The sequence below is a fragment of the Uloborus diversus genome, chromosome 5 (genome assembly GCF_026930045.1).
Source record: "Uloborus diversus isolate 005 chromosome 5, Udiv.v.3.1, whole genome shotgun sequence".
NCBI lineage: Eukaryota > Metazoa > Arthropoda > Arachnida > Araneae > Uloboridae > Uloborus > Uloborus diversus.
Genome location: NC_072735.1, coordinates 14,017,743 through 14,039,268, shown reverse-complemented (window position 1 = coordinate 14,039,268; position 21,526 = coordinate 14,017,743). Strand labels below are relative to the sequence as shown.

Sequence of the window (21,526 nt, the reverse complement as noted above, 5' to 3'; positions counted from 1 at the left end):
CGGTGATGATTTTGTAGAAGTCATCTTTTAGCGTATCAAATTTTTGATGTATGTTCAGCACTGTCTCAAAAAGAGCTTCTAACTCGGAAATGTCCATCTCTTCCTTTCTTTCAGCGAGGGCAATAGAAATCTTGGTGATTTGCCCTTTAATGTTACCGCGCTTGCGGTTTAACGAGGTGATGTCCGCCATTGCAATTTATAGCGATTGCGTAATTTAATTTAATTGTATATTTGCGAGTTAACTTGAATTTTATAACTAATTCAAATTTATCGTATCCGGGTCGCTTAGGACCAAAATGTGCGGTACTTAGTCGAAATAAAATATCTTCAAGCGAGTGGACTGTATGCGTTTATTGCTATGGACAGACAAGACAGGTTTTCAAAGGCGATTTTCTTATCGTAACAAAAAAAGGTTTGCCATATGTTGGCGTGAATAGTTCAAAGAAAATAACTTCGCCAGGGCGATAAAGTTACAAACACTGAACAGGTATATTAACGCCGCAGAATATTAACGCAGTGTATATTAATGTAGCAGAAGTTGCGCTAATGCGCCAATAAAGAGCAATCATTTGGCGCATTTGTTGCTCGCAATCGTAAGCAGTTACTGTCCGATATTTTTATGCGAAACCTTACTCGAATTTGCGCATGCGTCAGGTCTCTTCTGATTTTATCAAAGCAGGGGTGATAGTAAGAAGGAAGTAAGGAGCAAGCAAAAATTGAATGCATCGGAAAGTGCGCTACCTTAAACCATCACCCCTTTTTCGATTGGAACCGTTCGCAGCTGCTAGTCGCGGAGAACGAGAACAGACAGTATCTTTTGGGTTCCTTCTTACCTTGTTTTGACAGTAAAGGAACATCGCCAAATATTATAAAAAATGCCCAAATCTGTAACCGCGGTAACGTTAATATGTACACAACTTTTCTTCTATTATGCCGAATTATTCGTGCGGCTACTCTACAACGCTGTTAAAACTGAACCGAGTAGACACTCAACAAGTGTACTCGGGTGTAGAGCAAACGCTTCGCAATGTCCAGATGGGTGTAATCAACCAAGAACGTTGATTACACTCATCGGGATGACTATCGGAATGGACATTCCATCAAATTCACTTTTCTGCCTGGTTAAAGGGCGGTTCACTTATCGGCCATCCGTCCCGTCCAACCCTTTTTTTGACATGACGGACTGCCAATGAAAACTGGATAGCATTCACATACGGTTGCCGCATATCAATCACGTGGCTGAAATCACCCATCAGAGAGAAGAGCGCGCTGCTTGGCGAGAACCAATGAAATGCTGTCCTGCTTTTGATGGCCGTCAGCTATCAAGGTTCTTCTGATCGAAACCGGTCCCGTCCAAGACGGCTTGCTGTCATGGCAACCAGCAAAGAAAATTAGTTTCGGGAGGAAAGAAACGTGATGGACGGAACGGACGGCCGATATGTGAACAGCTCCTACACTTCATAACAACCGAATGTTCGCAAGTTGATTCAACTAAGTTGTCTTATGTGAAGAGGGCCAGAAAGATCAGGTAATACATTCTGTACAGAGAAATAACTTGTAATTGGAGCCAACTAGCGTTACTGTCTGACCGCGGACTGTATGGAAAGGCAAATATCCGGTTTACAGGCGGAAATGGAGGCATGTATTTGTTATTAGGGATGTCAGCGTTTGCAGATGTATGTAAGCCTCTAAAGTAAGCATAGTTACACTCAAATGAGCGGACACGCGCATCACATTCTTACTTTTCCTCCTCATTTAAATGGACTCGTCTTAACTGGACGTCTGTCAATTCCTTACAATCCGTGGTCAAATGGTCAAAGGTAAAAGATATTTCAAATGGAACAGCCAATGGAAAAATATTCTAATACGGATACGGGATAAACGGGATATTCCTTTAACCGGGATAAAAAAAAAAAACACATTGCATTCGTTTGGGACATTGAAAATGTATTACATTAAGCGGAATATTCTTTTAACCGATATTCTAATAAGCGGCTCGACTGTACGTTTACTTTAATACCATAATTTGCTTAATCGTAAAAAATTGTAATGAAAGAACGACCTTTCTTCAACTTCCTATTAACAAAAACCAAAACAAAACACAAATAAATAAATAAATAAATAAATAATAAATTCAAGGAAACAAAGAAAAACTTCTTTTCCAACATGTTTGGCAAAATTTCCTTGATACGAAGTATTTTTATTTGAATGCACTTTGTTGTATGATATTTAGTTTTTCTTACTTTTCCAAGGTACCGTATTCATTTTCCTTTCAACGTCGCTGCAATTTAATACACAGCAGGGAGCCATATTGATCAGATAAAAAGAGATATATTCCGCGGACTCATAAATAGGATTCTTCTCCGCTTTTTCTTATCAGTTCTTTCGACCACATTTTTGGAACTTAATACTCTTTCGCAGCAGGGTGTAGTGAAAGCAATGAGATCACATCGGAAAAATGAAAGCAATATTCTGAAATCTAAGATTTGTTTTCACTAAAGAAACCTAAGATAGTGATTACTAAAGGTAATAATGAACTTTTAGAAAACTAAGTCTTTTTGTTATTTTTTCTCTAAAGTTTCATTTATGTGTTTCATTTATTTTATGTGGGATATGATGTTTTTGAAAGAAAGTGCAAAACTCTCATCATTGCAAACTTGATCATGCGTTTATTGATGTACTTTTATTACTTCTATTCTTTGCCTTAAAATTAGAAAATATCATCTGTATTTTCTTGTAAGAAACTAAAAATATATTTTTTTATTGCTCATATTCTTCAGTTTTTTATATATTTATTCAAAATAGAAGTAATATGGGCTGAGATTTATTTCGCAATTAATTGTATTTTTTGCTTCAAGGAAAAACTATTATGATTGTTTCAGAGTTAAAAACTGTTTGCAATAATCATGTTTTAAACTAATTAGTATTGTTATTTTAATTAACCTCAAATATCGTTTCATAGATCGTTCGCTTCGAAAGTTTATAACAAAACATCTTTTGAGGTTCAGTATACTGCTTCTCACGATACTGAGTGCACTTTTTGGATCGTTCCCTCCACATTCTAGTTTATTTTGTTGCATGCTTTTAGCTAGAAATATGTCTTAAGAGATATTGCAACTTTAAAACTGCATCATTTTGAATATTTGTAATGAGTAGTGTATACTACTGTGCATCAGCAAGTTATAAGCGTTTAACTTCTTTAATGGTATTTTTTCCTTTAGGCAAAAGTGGAACTTTTTGTCACTAAAATTGATAGAATAAGCAAAAAAAAAAAAAAAAAAATACATGGACTCAGAAATACTTTCTTTTTTCCAAAAAGTTATTTTTTAATTATTTTTTTTTAAATGTCCGATTCTTCAAAAAAGGCGTGGTCTTTATGACGTCACAAAAAAACTTTCTACCGGATTCCCACGTTATGATAATCAAGGAGCGAATTACAATTGTGCTCTATGCTTGCTATCAACCATATCAATGCCAATACACGTGAGTAACGATGCGAATTAAATATTTTGGACCGTGAATAGCAACACTGAATGGCATTTCATCATTTGTGATATCATCGGCAGAAGCGTTAAACGATGAAAGAGCTTAAATTTAAGTATTTTTTTTAAATATTAAACTTAAAGAAATTATTTTAAAAATGGTCAGATTCGATGTTTTTAAGCATGCTCTTTCAGAAAAAAATACTTTTAAAATTTTGGAAACTACCCCATTAAAAGATAATCAGATAAATATTTTAATAACTTCATTTTAACTTTACGTTTGCGAATAATTAAATACTATCTAAATGAATTAAACTAAATAATACAAGTTAACTTGTAAAATATGAACTTTATGAAGGCTGACTTTGTTAAAAATTACTTTCAACCCTTTTACAATTTATAAGAATGTGGATTCAAAACAAATTCATTAATTTATGCGCTTATGAATTTTAAAACTATTTAACCTTGTTTTTATCTCATAACACTTCTAATAAAAATGCTTCAGAAGCTAAATAGTTTGCTTTTTAAATAATATTGTCGTCGCCTTGTGCCACCTATGCTTGTGATTGTGGTGCGCTGTTTCACTTTTCCCACTGTTCCGTAATTTGGTGTGAAGTCCTCCTTACACAGTACACGCATGCCGTAAGGACTCGTTTATAGGGTAGGCAACCATTCACACTTTAACAATGCATTCGCACGAAGAAAGTACAAGGACAGGAGAGAGAAAGTAGCGAAACCTCAATAAGTAGTCGACCGGTTAAGTGGTCACTCAGTTTAAGTGGTCGTTTTTCTTTGGTCCCGACAAGGTCTCATTTACAGTAATGTAAAATCATCTTCCTTTACTGGTCACCAAATTTAATTTTACCCGGTTAACTAGTCACTCAAAAAATTGTTTTCTAAAATTCCTTTCCCTTATCAGATCCTAGAAAATAGTGTCGGATTTAGTTGAAAGGCAATGATAGTCATTTTTCCTTGAAATCTCGATCCACGGTTCTGGTCATTCGAAGCATACTTCTTGCTGTGACTCTGCCAAGTGCCGAGAATATGAATCTAATTCCTTCCAGCAAGGCAGACAAAATCTAATACTTGGAGAAAGTTAGTCAGTATTTAACATCCGTTCACAAGGAACAACAAACACAAAATTTAAAGCTTGATGTACGTTAGAAGAGATATTTTTTTTCCGTAAGCAACAATTTCATCAGTCAACATTGAAGGATTGTATTAATGTACCGTAACTACATTAAAATAAGTTGTTGTTATTAAGTAATGTAGAAGTAAGAGAAAACAAAACAAAGTAACTATCATTAGTATTTTCCCCCCTTTTTAAAGTTTCCACTAATTTATAGACATTATTACATAAGCTATTGTTTTTCTCACAGAATTCTACTGCTATTCATGAATATTTGTAAGGCTTTTTTTTTCTTCCTTAATTCCCCACTCCACATAAATAGTCACTCCGCATAAGTGGTCAAAAATTTTTGGTCCCTTGAGTGACGACTTAACGAGGTTTTACCGTATATCGGTGCCCGAGCCGGTACCTCCCCAACGCACTGAGACTCCTCTGACCACTAGATAGGTCGGGCGGCATTTTTAAATAATATATAACCTAAAGATTTTTCAAACTCACAAAAAAACTAAATATCTCTTGTCTCGTGATCTGCGCCCGGAATAAAATTATCTTCAAAAAGCAATGTTGCCCGTAAGCACTTAAATTTATGTCAATATATACTGTTTGACCGCGGATTGTATGTAATTTGGCAATCTGCCAAGTAAAGACGATTCCATCTGAATGAATCTAGCAGAGGAGAAGGAAAAATAACGATAGGATTTTGATGCACGCGTTTTATAATGTCACTAGTGCCTTATTCATGTATTGTATTCTCAAAAATGAAATATGGGAAATTAAAAATAGTTACCATGGAAACAACAAGAAAATATTTTTATTTCGTTCAGGAACGTAAAGGCAAAATGATAAGCTCAAAACTTCGTTGTGAAGAAAGAAATCAATTAATTTTTGCCCTGAGAATCGAATATACTTTAGATTTAGAAAATGTTGCTGTGTGAGAGCAAATATTCATTTTTACAAAACTAAGGCTAAATAATAGAGAGGCAAAAGTGCACATCTGTAACAAACCAACTAACGGCCCTATAAACTAATAGATACGTCCATTTCCGCCTATAAACCGGATATTAGCCTTTCCATGTAATCGATGGTCAGATAGTAGTTTGTGCTCAAATATTTATGTAATTATCCATGAATAAATTCCTTTGTGCTTAAAAATTAAAGGAACAAATTACCAACGTCTGAAATTTGCAACTTTTGTCATTAAAACCTTTATAATTCATTCATTTAATTTACGTACTTGCATATTTCTATCTATTGCTGTTGAAAAAAAAAATGTTTATTTTTTCACAGGTACGCATTTTAAAAATGTAAATTCTTTGTTCGTCAGCTTTCCACTGGGCCTTGATTATCTTTAATGACATTTCCGAATATTTACGTTCTGCAGTATTTTTCTCTGACTAATGTTTGCACATTAACCAGATTATTGGGAAAATGCTGTGTAGGGATCACCTTATAAAATAAAATGCAACTGAAGAAAGATTGCTGATCTCCGCAAGCCTTGAATGACGCATTTAAACGACTTTGTTCTAAATCCTGGTTAAACTGACATATTTATTACGAAATGTTTTTTCGCATGATAAATTCTGGCTTTCTTTCTCAGAGAAAGATTATGTGCAAAGACAGTTAATTCTAAAGTGTTGTAATGACTTTCTTTAATTACGCAATTAGCCGAAAATGCTACGTTTCTATTTTGAAGCAACTGTTATTGCGCTAAAATTTGCTTGAGGAATTAGTTAATATTTTTTGCTATTGATTTTGCTAAACTTCTTTGCACGTTTTAGCGTAATATACACGATTAAAAAGAAATAATAGCACCGATTCCCTTACAGCTTTATTCTTTTTTTTTGTTAAATAAGCTGTTTGTTTCAAAAAAACGATCATACATTGTTTAAAAAAATCCTTAATTTTTACGGTAAAAGATACTAGCATCCAAGTTTCCAGTAACTTTTGCCGTAAAATGCTGTTTTCCTTAAAATATTTATGGTAGAATAAACAAGACTTAGAAAAAGAACTAAGCGAGCAGCAGATTCAATCTCCAAACCTTCGTATTGGCAGGCGGCTTTGGCGATCACCATATTGATTGGGACACATCAAGTGCGGAGAAATACGGTGTTATCTTCGCATTGGAAGTCGTGTGGTGCATTTTGCTTCGATACAATTTACTGTAATTTCTTTATATATATAGTGATGCGTGTGTTTAAATAACAACATTGTGTCAAAGTATACGTATCATTTTTATTCCACTTGTATATCAAAAATCTAATATAGGATAACATTCATATCTATGCTCAACGGCATGTTTGGTCATATAGGCTCGTGAATAATTGCGGCATGATTAGAGGTCGTTGCATAACCCAGGTGATCGGATGAATGATGGAGCACCCGTTCAAAATCAACAACTCACATGATCCATGGACACTCGAACGCAACGCCTGACACCCAATTCTCAGCGGGGCATTTCACCATTCTTCACATTGACGAACGGACTCGTCCCGGGTCCATATTTGAACAACACCATTGACGACGCAAGATCCGAGATCCGCATACAACTGCGACCATTAAAATTCCAGGCGAAGATCAAACATAAGCAAACGCCACAGGAGTGACGTGTTGCCAAACATAAACGCTGGAGCGGAAACTTTTGAAATATGAAGCAAGGAGAAGTAACAAACGTGGAGTTGCGCGCCATGTGTTGCGACAGAAGAGTGCCCTGGCGTGCAAATCGGCAAACACCAGAAGACTGTAAAAGGAGAACATCAAGCGTTGTGCAGCGGCACAACAATATATATATATATATATATATATATATATATATATATATATATATATATATATATATATATATATATATATATATATATATATATATATATATATATAATTTAAAACAATATCTCAATATCTCATGTTTATTTATAACTAAAAAAAATTGCGTTGTACCTGAAATTAATTTCCATCACCTGGCCGTATAAGCAGAAGATAGTGGTCTTAAATTACTAAAAATAAAAAAAAAACCATCCTACAAATAGCGCCCAAAGGTCCCGAAATCAGAAACAAAAAACCCTAAACAATGCAATAATATTTATACAAGAATATCAAAGCATAACATTTGTTATTTACAAAATTACATGAGCATTAAAACATATTTAAAAAATATTACCACAGTACATTTTCATTTGAAATTACAAAACATGTTAAATGGTAAAACACCTGCTGACATTTTTCAAAACACTGCGGCGTCAAAAAATCACATTCCCGGAGAGGGGGGGGGGGACTTTTGCTATTAGAATGTTCAAACAATTCGTAACTAGGTTTAAAGACTGTTTAAGGTTGGTCGTGCTGAACTGCAGGGGACAAGGTAATCGGGTGTTATCAAAAATTTCTGATCTCAATATAAAGACTGGAAATTGTATGTTCGTTATAAATGCTCTATTTACATGAGCTCGTATATGCACTATCATTTCTTATTTATATTCACATTACCAAAAAATTAACATTGATAGTTACAATTCAATTGTCTTTCATTGACTATCAATTAGGCAAATCGAATCATTCAAATCGCCAGAACAGATTCCATACAATCAGTTAATTGATCCAAGCTTAAGTCTAATTAATATTTTCAATCAACATGTTTAATTTAATTTCACAACCAATTTCTTTTTATAGCAAGTATTTCTCAAATTACTTAAATTCATTCACTATACGTATATTTCATAAAAAAAACGGCATAAATCTCTGTCACATACAAGACCATATGACGAGATAAAGTGACATTTATGTATCAGATCCGTTTCCTGTTACATACCAATCTTATTGTACCCCTGTTATGAAGAAAATTTTTTAATTCCAATTAAAATCCAATCACAACATGCAGTATGTTACAAATGACAGATCATTATTTCAACAACAACAAATCTAATCAGAGATAAAGGGTAATATCTTATGACAAATGTAACCGGTTATGTGTAAATGTCAAGTTTGAATGTCAAATCAGGTAGTTTTTCCTTCATTTGAGGATCCACACTCAAAGGAAATAAAACGGCTTAAGTGCTTGATCTGTGCACTTATCAAGTACCAGCCAATACTGGGATATGTTTCCAAACCATTCCCTCTTTTTTTTTTTTTTACATACAAGATTAAGTATGAAGGTGTATGTGCATGTCACGCTTAATATGTTACACATCAAAAATTGATCCGGGATAACTGCCACAAGGACAATTGTAAAGGAAAGACCAAATATACAAAAGAAAAACAAAATTGACTCATGCAGAACATTAACATTGCAGCAAGGAAGAGGTACAGAGGCATCATTGCCACGATAGCGGTTGGATGAAAAGTTCATAGTGGCTTGAATACAGGAGATATTAATTTTACATAGCATCTAAAAAAGAAACAAACCAGGTCGGCGCATTATTGTATGTAACAGACAGAGGATAACAATAGGCATAATCATCGTGATCCACATTTGGATACAAAGTTATAATCAGGTGATAACAACCAAATATGTCGCCATACATTAAAGAGATGGAGTAAATAATTATAACAAATATACAAACAAGTAACTATGTCTGTCACATACATGCATTAAAAGGATACGCATAAGTTGTCATCAGTCAGGAACCTGAATGCTGTGAGCCAAGGAGTGATTTGGGAGATATGAGAGAGAACGACCAGCATTCCGAAACAGATATCCATCTAGTTGAGGCGCCTTCAACCAGGGTGGTCACAGTTGGATCGCAGACATCAGAAGCATGACGAGGAGAAAATACACATATGAGAATGGAGAAATTACTTTCTTACGCGTAGATTGTATGAATGACAATTGGGTAAAATAGATGTATTATGAGAAGTGTTGCTGACAAGACGAGACGGTGTGATGTTAACAGGATCAGATGACTTAAGATATGATAGCCTAGGTGAAGATAGGTGTAACCGGTTGACGTGAATTAGCAAAAGACGGGATAATGGTTCCTCAAGCTTTTGAATATATACAGTCACCTTAGAATTAATTTTTCTTATAATATATGGACCGGTAAATTTTTTCTAGAACTTTATGTCATACATAAGGTAAACAATATCTCCGACAGCAAAGTCGCGTAACTTTGCATTTTTTTGATTGATACACTGTTGATTCTTTGATTCGAGGATGTTCTTATAAACTTGATTATACACTTTTTCCAAGTCCTGAGCAATTCTAGACAATGTTATTGAATTGAAGTGAGGGAGAATCACCTGGTCCTGAATGGTATCAAAAAAGGTTGACATAGGTCTCCCAAAGTGAACCAGGTTCGGAGAAAACTTTGTTGATGAATGGAGACAGTTGTTATAGAGATTCTTGTGAATATGGGCAGCGTAATCAAATGAGTGTCCTTGTTGCATTAATGCAGAAATACAGGTTTTTATGGACTTGTTGATGCGCTCTGAGATTCCATTGGCAGACGCGTGGTAAGGAGAAATGAAGGTCTGATAAATACCTAATTTCTTATTAAAGAACTGCACAGCATTGAATACGAACTGACGGCCATTATCAGTGAGGATTACTTGTGGTCTACCAAACGTAGAGATATATAAGAAAATTTTATCTAGAATAGCGTTCTCGGAAATAGTGGATAATGTGTACAATTCAAGGTGACGGGAGAAATGATCAATTACTGTAAGAATATACTTTGCATTTGTAAATGGGCCGAGAAGGTCGCATGAAATTACCTGACCGGGATATTTGCATACCTCTGCTTGCTGGTAAGGGGCTTGGCTGATAACGTGATGTTTATTTAAGTTGCATGTTTCGCAGCTTGCGACAAAATTTGCTGTATCTCTGTACATCCCGTTCCAAAAATATTTCCTTTGTAAGGCCTGATATGTTTTTTTTTAATCCAAGATGAGAGATGTGAGCAATTTTTAGAACCTTGTGTTTTAAAGTTGTTGGAACCATGATTTTAAAATTATCAGCCTCATCATTGTTATCAAGTTTAGAGACATAATATAGAAGTTTTGAGTCAGGGTGTATGACGTAACATGGCTTTGTGCTTTTCTTACTCATGATTTTATTGTAAGTGTCACCTAAAATTATATCTTGTAGTTGATGTTTCAAAAAGGTGGTGTCAGATATTTCATTTTCAGGATCATCTTGTGTCACATTTGCCAAAAGAGCAAAAATTTTTTCACATTCATGAAAATTATGACCATCATTATTCATGGAAACATTATTATGCCCTTCGTTATCATGATTCTGTGTGACATTTATTATATCTTCATTTGTACACATGTTTTGATATAATACACCTTTGTTTTGGTTATATAAACCTTCATTAACACATCCAAGAGATGGCATATTCTGATTTTGTACACACTGGGAGATCTGGTTATCATATTCATTCTGAACAGAATTTAACTGGTTAATGGTGTTAGTATTACAATGATTCACATACGGAGACCTTCTGTCATATAAATTATTCTCAAAAATATGATCACCGGGTAAAACTTCTTGGTTATTAACTTGATGTGTTTCTAAAGCATTGGTAGACGATGTGTAAAACTGACCTTTATTAGCCTCAATGAGGTGATTCTGATGTGATTCCTGAACAATATCAAGGGAGGAAGCAATGTGGGGAAAAGCATGCTCATCATTAAGAACGTTGGTACCATTCTTTAAGGAGATCATGTTTGCATCGCTAAAAGGCATCCTTGAGAACATGTCTGCTAGTAAATTCTCCACCCCTGGAATCGGATCAAAATCGTACTGGTATTGTGACAAATATAACAACCACCTTGTGACTATATCTGCGGGGTTGGAAATTTTTTTATAGTGGTCGATAGACTTTGCATCACTCACAATCTTGAATCTTTTGCCATACAGATAGTATTTAAAGGCTTGGATCCCCTTAATTATTGCAAATAATTCTAATTTTATCGCCGGGTAGCGAGACTCTGAATTCGACAATGACTTGGAAAAGAAGGAAATGGGGAAAAGTGTGCCATTCCTTTTCTGCATTAAAATAGCACTTACAGCAATTTTTGATGCATCTGTGTTTAGAAAGAAGTCCTGATTAAAATCTGGAGTGATTAAAAATGGTTTTGATAGAAATATATTTTGGAGAGCGACAAAATTATTTTGATGGTCAGGTGTCCATATAAATTTAGCTTTTACAGATGTTAACTTGTTTAAATTATATGTACGATCAGCATACATAGGTATCAGTGATCGATAAAAATTGCACACACCCAGAAATCTCTTTAGTTGACGCTTTGTGTTTGGAGCGGGAAGAGTAGTTATTTTCGAAATATTTGATGTAATGGGTTGAACAACATTCTGGGAAATATTGAAGCCTAAGTAATTTATGTTCTTCTGATGGAATATGCATTTTGAAGCATTGAGTGTCACATTGTGTTTTTTTAGAATATCAAACAGTTTAGCAAGTTTTTCTCGTGTTTCTTGGTACGATGATGAAGGGATCAAAATGTCATCCTGATAAGCCACCAAAGAGTCGAGGCCAGTTTCAGCAATTAATGTTTGAACAAACTGTTGAAAATAAGCGGAAGATGAGAGGAGTCCGAATGGTAATTTTTGGTATAAATAAACGCCAAAGGGAGTGGTAGCAGCAATTTTGTCATGGTACTCGGGGGGTAACACAATCTGATGGTATGCCTGGTGTAAATCAAGGGTCGTAAAGTATTCGTATTTGGCCACTGAAGAAATAATATCCTGTATTTTTGGTATAGGGTACGGTGTTAAAGTCAACAATGAGTTGATGAGGCGAAGGTCTAGCGCCATCCTATACTTTTGTGGTTGAGAGGGATCATTAGATTTTTTTTTATCATAACAATTGGAGAAGCCCACTGGGACATTCCCTTCCGTATTATTTTAGCCTCCACCATCTCATCAAGTTGCTTCTTGGCTTCAGCCAGCAGAGCATGAGGAATGGGGTATGGAATTTGTTTGGTGGGGAAATTGTGTATGAAGTCCAATTTTGGGACGATGGCATCTGACTCTCCTATGGCAGCCAGAGATTTACTGAAGACTTGAAAATTTTCAGTTAAAAGTTGAGACAGATCATGTTTTTCAGATGGTGACAAATGGTCGATATTAAAGTCCTGTAGACTAAACTCACGTTGTCTTAGATCAAGGACCTCGGAAGATGCTTGGATGAAATTTACAAATTCATGTGACTGGGGCATATTTTGTTCCATGATATCCTCAATATTAGTAATATAACCCACTTTTGTATTTTTGTTCATGTGAATTTCAGATGACGAAGAATTTTTAATGTAAATATAAAAATTATTGTTTGAGTTGGACAACAAACGTCTGTCAACAATTATATCATGTGATACAATGTGACTTGTCAGAGATGGAGAGAATAAAATTTGATCATTTAATTTCTTATTGTGTTTATCATCATAGCCAACAAGTTTATACGTTTCCTGACCAGGTTCAATAGTTGCCTTTTGTCGTAACTTGACCTGTATGCTTGAGTTTACATTGTCACCGGTAGTGGAATTCTCCTTCACATTATGTAAAATTTCATTATTATTGTGTTGCACGTCATTTTCATTTTTCTCAATATGTTCATTGGAACTTGGGGAATGGGAATCGGGTTGGAACAAAGGAATAAGCTTATTTTTAACTCGAATGGAGTTTTCAGCAGGATCTAAAGTGACGGCAAACTTTTTCTGGAAGTCATAGCCAAGAAGGCCTACACAAGAATAATTATCTGGGAAGTCTACCAAGTACAGGAGGTGTTTAAAAAATAAGTTTTGCAACTTAAAAGAGACTTGAATGCATCCTTTGAATTTGATTTTGGAGTTAATTGTCGAAATTTGCACATTTCGTGCTACAAATTTGTATTTTAACACAGGTTTTAATGACCTAAACACCTTTTCACTAATGAGACTCAAAGTTGAACCACAATCATATAAGAAGACCAGATCTGTATTAGGTGCCATGGTTACCAGAACATAAGGAAGTTGAACAGTATTTGAATTAACAGAAAAGATGAGTTCTTGCTCATGTGTAAAAGGTGCCGAAGAAGACTTGATGTTGTCATTAGTCTGTGAGACATTTTCGTGACAGTCCTCATTGGTAATTACAATTTCGGGAGTATTCTTAACAATTGACAATGACTGTGAAGGGACAAAGATAGGAGCAGATGGGCTAAGTGAATAGGACGAGCTTCCTGCACAGTTCGTCCTAGCCTCTAGTTTTCCGAAAAATCTTGTTTATGCTGTGGACGAGAACCAAGAGGTTCAAAATTTGGATTATTTTGATGGCGTAAGTCCAGGAGATAACCTCTTTGGTTACGATCATAGTTGTTAGACTGGTATCGAGATGACGGATTGTGGGATCGAGAACTACTACCATGAGACCGATTGAAATTATACGGCTGATGTTGATAATTACCCTGTCGGTTCCTTTTGAAACAAGATTTATAACTATGTGTACTTGACTTACAAAAAGAACAATACCTTTGATTAAACTGCTCTCGATTATTCCAAGACTTATTATATGTTCTTCCACCATGTCTTTTTCGAGTGAATGAATTTCTCACATTGTGAGATTGTGTACTATAATGTGACCGAGTATCGTTATCTTGAGCATAAACATTGTGCATTTGGTGTTGGATATGATTTTGCGATGTGCAACAACAATTCGCCTCACCTTGTGTTTGAGAGCCAGACTGTAAATTCTGATTTGCACGTAATGTGTTATGAGGTGCTCTATCCACTAACAATTTTGATAATTCATCAATTCTCATCTGTAGTGCATGAATTTTCTCATTTTGAATTTGAGGGGCAAAGGCATTTGCTTGGTGCATAACAGAGTGCAAATGTTCAGCTTTATCTACTGCCTTCTGAAAATCAGTAATATTATCAGATAATATATGAAATCTGTAATTTTCAGGTATAGCTGAGATGAACTTATGATACAGAATTTCACTCAAAGCGGCTTCATTTGTAACATTATAAAGAAGTGATGCATTTGTTGTGATTTTGTGGGCTAATGCACGAAAAGATTCACCAGGAATGTAGGCAATTGAATTAAATTCCTGAAGAGAAATTTTCTTATTCTCTATAGAGAAAAATTTCTGTAATTCGTGCAATATGGTTTTGAATGATTTCTCCTGTTTGAGATGTGGAGAATTAATAACATACTTAAGAGCATCTCCCTTTAACTTAGATTTTAAATATAAGCACGCTTTGTGATCCGACCACTCATTTAATGTTGCCAAGTCTGAGATTTGATCAGCAAAAAAGTTTACTTCACTAGGATCACCATCAAAATCAGATATATTAATTATAAATGACATGTTTTTGTTCCTAGGAGTGCTCATGCTTTGATTATGTTGTACAGTATTTGTTTGCCTTCCCATGTTTAAAAAAATAATATCAACTGTTTTGAGAATATGTGTCAAATAAATCAGTAAGGTGTCATGGACTTAATATAATATAAATATGAATTAAACAAGGGTGTAATAATATCATATACAATGATATCTTACACTGAAGATCTTGCATTTCAATAGCATAAAACAAAACATTGTAATATTACCATAATGGATAGTAAATTACTGATTATCCAATTTCAATAAAATTTTCTTCACATTCTTTCAAATGTCCAATATATTATTTCATAAAAATTTTGGAATCAACAATATTCATAAAATTAAAAGAGTGAGTGCTCCATCCTTATTTTCTTAATGCTCAAGGCACTGGTCGACGGCACCACATATAGTGTTGGGTGTGTTCAAGTAATAACATTGTATCAAGGTATATGTATTATTTTTTATTCCACATATATATATCAAAATCTTATACTATAAAATAACATTCTTATGTTTGCTCAACGGCATGTCTGGTCGTGTACGGTCGTGAATAATTGCAGTATGATTAAAAGGTAATTGCCTTACATAGGCGATTGGATGAATGATGGAGCACCCTTTCAAATTAACCACTCACCATGATCCGTGGGCACACGAATACGACGTCAGACACCCAATTCTCAGTGGGGCATTTCAGAATTCTTCATATTGACGAACGGGACACAAGATCCGAGATCCGCACGCAACTGCGACCATTAAAATTCCAAGCGATTGATTGATTGATTGATTGAAAGAGTTGAGTGGTTTTTGCCTGTCCTACGAGAGGAGGCTTGTACCACGGCAGGAAAAAAAGGGAGGAAGAGCTCGGGAGATGCACGGGCGGGGGGGAGAGAAAAAAAAAAAAAAAAAAAAAAAAAAAAAAAAAAAAGAAAAAACTCAAAAGCGATTGGAACAAGCGAGGAAAGTGCAAAAAGCACGGATGGAAGAACAATTGGCACAAATACGAGAGATCACGTGGGCGAGAGGAACATTGGGATCCGAGATATTGAGGCGAGTAAAAAGGGAAAGCCGCAGGCTAGAGAGACAGGGACATTGAAGCAGGAAATGGTCAATTGTCTCGATTTGATTGCACAGGGGACAAAGTGGGGAGACGCTGCACTTGAAACGATGGAGAGTCTTGTTGACAGGGAGAGTCCCAGTTCGAAGTCTAGTTAGGAGAACTCCACGTTTTCTGTTAGGGGTCCAGTTGATGTAGTCTTTGATGGATCCAAGGTAGGGTTTATGGTTGAAATACTTGCAATTAATCCAGTCGCTGTTGATTTTTGACTTGAGTTCTTTTTTGTTCATGGTAATGATGTCTTCAGAGGCGATATCGTACGTGGGGCGGCTTAAAAAGGGCCCATTTCTGGCAAGGAGATCAGCTTTTTCGTTTACCGGAATTCCGAGGTGGCTTGGAACCCAAATAATGGTAATAGATTTGACTTTGTGCAGGGCTTCAACAATTGCTTCGATGGCATAAAAAATAGCTGAATGGGATTTCAGATTGAACGAAGAGAGGGCACTTAGGTTGGATTTGCTGTCAGAAAAGAGAACATAATCTTCATAGCTATTGGCGAATTCAATGATAGCAAGGGATATAGCTAGGGCTTCAGCTGTAAATATGGAGGCATTATTATTAATGATGGCCGCAGCATTGATATTATGGGAAACGTTGATAGCAGCGATACTGGTGAAATTATTATTCTTTGATCCATCTGTGCTGAGGATGATTTTACCTTGAAGAAAATTGGTTTGATATTCAGAAAAGTATGAGCGTGCTATAGTCGAGTTGATATTCTTGTCTTGGAAAGGGAGGCCATCTGAGATAATGTAAAAATTATTAATGTTGATCAGGTCTTCTTTAAATCTTTTCTTTATAATTTTGTTATAGTGAATATTGTTGTCTCTGAGATAGTCGAAGAGGCGGGGAAAGATGTGGTGATTGTCTCTTTTGAAGCGGTTATCGATACTATGTTCTTTAGTTTTATTTGAAATAGGAGACATCCAATCAAGGGAGAAATGATGGAGGGTATACTTAATAATCATTGAAGAACGTCTGTCGCTGATACGGTTTTCATTAGCTTCCTGGTAGAGGATAGGGAGAGGAGTCCAACGAGGGAGGCCGAGAGCCCATCGAAGAGCGCTATTGTAGATCACTTCAATCTTATTGAGGCTGGAAAGGCTAGCCGCGTCGTAGACGATAGAACTGTAGTCAATTAATCCCCTAATGAGGCTATTTGCGATGATAACAAGGTTCTTAGCATTGGTGCCGCTGTTATTATTAGCTATGATTTTGAGGTAGTTAAGGCGTTGGAAAGCTTTTTTCTGAAGATTAATTATGTGGCTGTTGAATAAAAAATTGTTAGTGAAAATAACTCCAAGGAATTTCATGCTGGTGTCCCAGGGAATGGCTTTCCCATTATAATGAAATTGGAAGTTGGGAGAATATCTTTTTCTAGAAAAATTCATGGCTACGCTTTTCTCCGGAGCAATTGTAAGTCTCCAATTTTGGGTCCACTGGGTAATATGGGAGAGGGTTTTTTCAATTTTAAGTTTAGCATTCTCTGAAGTGTCAGCTTGGGAAAAAATGATGATGTCGTCAGCGTAAATGAGTATTTTTGCTCCAAAAGGGATATCTTCGAAAATATCATGCATGTAGATCATGAAAAGCAGGGGTGCCAGAACGGATCCTTGGGCAACCCCAGAAGAGAGGGTGTGGGAGGAAGAGGTGGCTCCTCTCCACCGAACTTTGATTACCCTGGCTGAAAGGAATTTATTGATCCAACACGCTGTTTTACCGCTGATGCCGCATTTCAAAAGTTTCCATGATAGGCCGTCGATCCAGACGCTATCGTAAGCAGACTTAATGTCGAGTTTGATGCAAAAGATAAACTTTTTGTTTCTGCGGGCTGTTTGGATGTCTTCTGAGAATTTAGTTAAAGCAGTGTTACAGTCACGAAAAGGGAGAAAGCCAAGGTGATTACTGTGAAAAAGATTTTTGGAGATGGACCACGAAACGATGCGGCGGAGAATGAGACGTTCAAATAACTTGGCGGACACAGAACCTAAGGCGATAGGTCTGTAAGAGGAGATGTCAGCAGCGGGTTTATTAGGCTTCTTTATAGGAATAATGATAGAAGTTTTCCAATTTTCGGGGATGGTGACGTTGCCCCACATGGAGTTGAGGTTCATTAGGAGGTTGTTTTTGATTTTATCAGGCATAAGTTTGAAGATTTTTGCGGGGATCCCGTCTTCGCCAGGGGAGGTGTTCTTCATATGGTTGATAGCAATGTTCAGTTCTTGAATGGTGAAGTTTTTATCTAAATGGTGGCTATGATTAAAGTTAAAGTCGAGTGGGATGCCAGGAAGAGACGAGCGGGAACAATAATGGAAGCAGAAAGCATTGGCTTGAGCCAGGGCGGAGGAGACAGAGGTGGTTCCAATATTGATGATGTTGTTTGACTCGGTGATCCCCTTGGATTTATTAGAGACGATGGCTTTAATCATGCGATAGGCATTTTTGCTGGAACCAAGACTATTGCATATATTGTCCCAGTAGTTGCGAGAAGCTTTTTTGATTTCTTTACGAAGATTAGCGGAGAAATTTTTATATTTGAGCCAGTCGTCACGTGAGACGTTTTTTTTTGCTTTTCGGAGGAACTTTCGTTTTTGTCCAAGAAGGAAGCTACATTTTTGGGTCCACCATGGAGGGAATTTAGATTTCTGATCTGTGTGAGTCTTCTTGTTGGTGTTGAGTGCAGTAATAAAAAGATTATGGAGCTCTTGAAAGTCAGAATTGTCCTGGAAGTTGCTATTGATGTGGTTTACTACGCGATTCCAAATATGGCTATTCTTCTGATGAATTGTAGAGATATTGGAGGTAAAAATTTGGGAGAGGTCAATGATGATGGGGTAATGGTCAGAGTCAAAGAGGTCCGGGTGGACGTAAAAATTTAAGAGGGGGAAGAGGTCTATTGAACAAAGTGAAATATCAATAAGGGAGTGAGCGCCGGAGGGGGCCCTATGAGTAGGGGAGCAGTTGTTGATAATACATATATTGTTATTGATAATGAAGTTGGCGAGAGAGTCAGCGTTGGGGGAGTTGAACGAGCTGCCCCAGTAATTATGATGAAGGTTGAAGTCTCCGAGAATAAAGAAGGACGTGGAGAGGGAATTTTTTAAGTTCTCAAGCCAATCTGTTTGAATTTTGCCTTTGGGAGAATAAATATTGATGATGTCAATTTGCTTGTTATTGTTCCAGATGCTGACGCCAAGAATTTCGGTATGAGGGGAATGAAACCGGTTGAGGTTAATTTCAGCAGAAGGAAAGGTTCTGGGAATGATGGTCATAAGGCCGCCACCCGCGCCCACTCCTCGATCTTTGCGATATATGGTGGAATTGGAAAAAGAAAAATGGTCATTTTTGAGAAAAGTCTCTTGAAAAGCGTAAATGTTGTGATCAAAAAAAGGGGACTGATTAAAGTACGGGCGCTTATTCGAGATACTACGGCAGTTCCATTGGACTAAAGACACACCCTCAGCGACAACAAAGAACAAACAGAAAAAAAAGGCCCACCGGACCGAGGGAAGAAAAAGCGCCAAAAAGAGGGAGGGACCAAAAAGGGAGGCCCACTGTCACCGAGGACCAAGAGAGGAGGGAGGAAGGGCGGGGGTCTGGTTGGGCAGGGAGGAGCTGGGAGGACTGACTTGAGGAGAGTTGCCAGAGGTATCCATAGCATTAGAGGACGTGGGGTTAGAAGCGTTAGGAACTTTCCTGGGACGCTCAGGGCTAAGAGGCAATTTGGAAAAAATATTGGTGACCATATTTTGAATGCTAGAGAGGGTACTGTTCATTGCTTGTTCAAAGATTTTTGACTGAATTTCGACAATTTGGTTGAACTTATCCTCCATCCTCTTTAGAGCCTCGGTGAGGATACTTTCGACTTTAAGGTTTAGTTGTTCCTGGGAGTTAGGGACACCTTCTATCCTGACAACTTGGGCGAATGACTGATTTTTTTCTTTGCGGTATCTGCGCCTGGCCTCCGGAAAAGATAAACAATTGATACATTTAAATTTTAAAAAATTTGCTTCTTCGATGTACTTAGGGCAAAGTTTATCTGAGGCCAAGTGATCCCCCTGACAGAGTGCGCACCTAATGGTGTTGCTCCCGCAAGAGGCTGTAGTGTGCTGTTCAGCACAACGGCCGCATACTGCTTCTGAATTACAATTTTTGGAGCTGTGATTATACTGAAGACATTTAGTGCAAGCCCTTGGTCTATCTATGAACAGTTCCACATTATAGTTCGTGTACCACAATTTGATTGAGGAGGGAAGGTTGGTGCCGTAAATGGTTACTAAAACCGACTCGCTTTGGTGTTTGACTCCTTCTTTGATATAAGAAAATCTGCGAAGTTCCTTGCTGTATACTCCTTGTTCGTATAATTCAGTGGCTAATTCATTGAGGCTAACTTCGATAGGGATGTTACGAAGAAGGAACCGAGTCGTGGTTCCGTCGTTCAACAGTGAACTTTCTGTAGGAATATTTAATATTGATTTTTTTGCCAAAATTTCTTTGGCACATGCTGCGTTGTATGTTTTCACTATCATGTGATTGGTACGAGTAAAATCGATAGATTCAATTAGGTTATGGTTAATGAGCGACTCCTCAAAATCTTTTTTAATAAGCAAAGGTTTATTACGGGGGAGACCGGCTGAGGGCTGGTCTTTAACTTTGAAAAGAATACAAAAATTAGAGCCACCGTTGCCCGCAATGGCATCAATGGTGGTCGGGTAATCCGAAATACTTTGAAAGACGTTGGGGTCGTCAATACCTGCCATGAGAATGAAAGCAGGAAAATGGTGCTGACGCAAAAGGAAAAAAGAAAAATTTGCCTTACCTGAGCATGGAAGCGCCCGCCAAACCCAAAGACGGCAACAACCAGGGCTCCGCCGCTTGCGGGAGCAACAACCGAAAAAAAAAAAGAAACGCACGCACAAAAAAGTAAAACTAGACGAGGAGGGAGTCCCAGGAACAAGAGGGAGACGCCATAAGCAGCCTAATAAAGGAAAAAAACTACAAAAAGAAAAAGGGCCAAACACCCGGCCCGTGCATCTCCCGGCTGCAACGCAGCAACCACAACACGCGAGAGCTACTACTAAACTGCCGCTGCCACCGACCCACGAGGAAGAGAACAGTTAAGGTTGCAGCCACACCATCCACCATCCCATCATTCCAAGCGAAGATCGAAACATAAGCAAACGCAACAGGAGTGACGTGTTGCCAAACGTAAACGCTGGAGCGGAAACATTTGAAATATGAGGCAAGGAGAAGTAACAAACGTGGAGTTGCGCGCCATGTATTGCGACAGAAGAGTGCCCTGGCGTGCGAATCGGCAAACACCAGAAGACTGTAAAAGGAAAACGTCAAGCGTTGTGCAGCAGCACAACAATTTTCAATCTAAAAACGACTAAGTTTAGTAAGTTCGATGGGAACCACTGCTAGGTGCCTGATGAGATTTCTCTTGTCGAGCGTGGTCGGGGGGACTCCCGACACCTAAAACAGA

At 37.1% G+C, this 21,526-nt stretch overlaps 1 protein-coding gene across 1 annotated transcript in view; it reads left to right on the top strand.

Moving 5' to 3' along the window:
* Positions 1 to 21,526, top strand: part of LOC129222453 (cell adhesion molecule DSCAM-like) — a 207,010-nt gene that overhangs the window by 70,686 nt on the left and 114,798 nt on the right.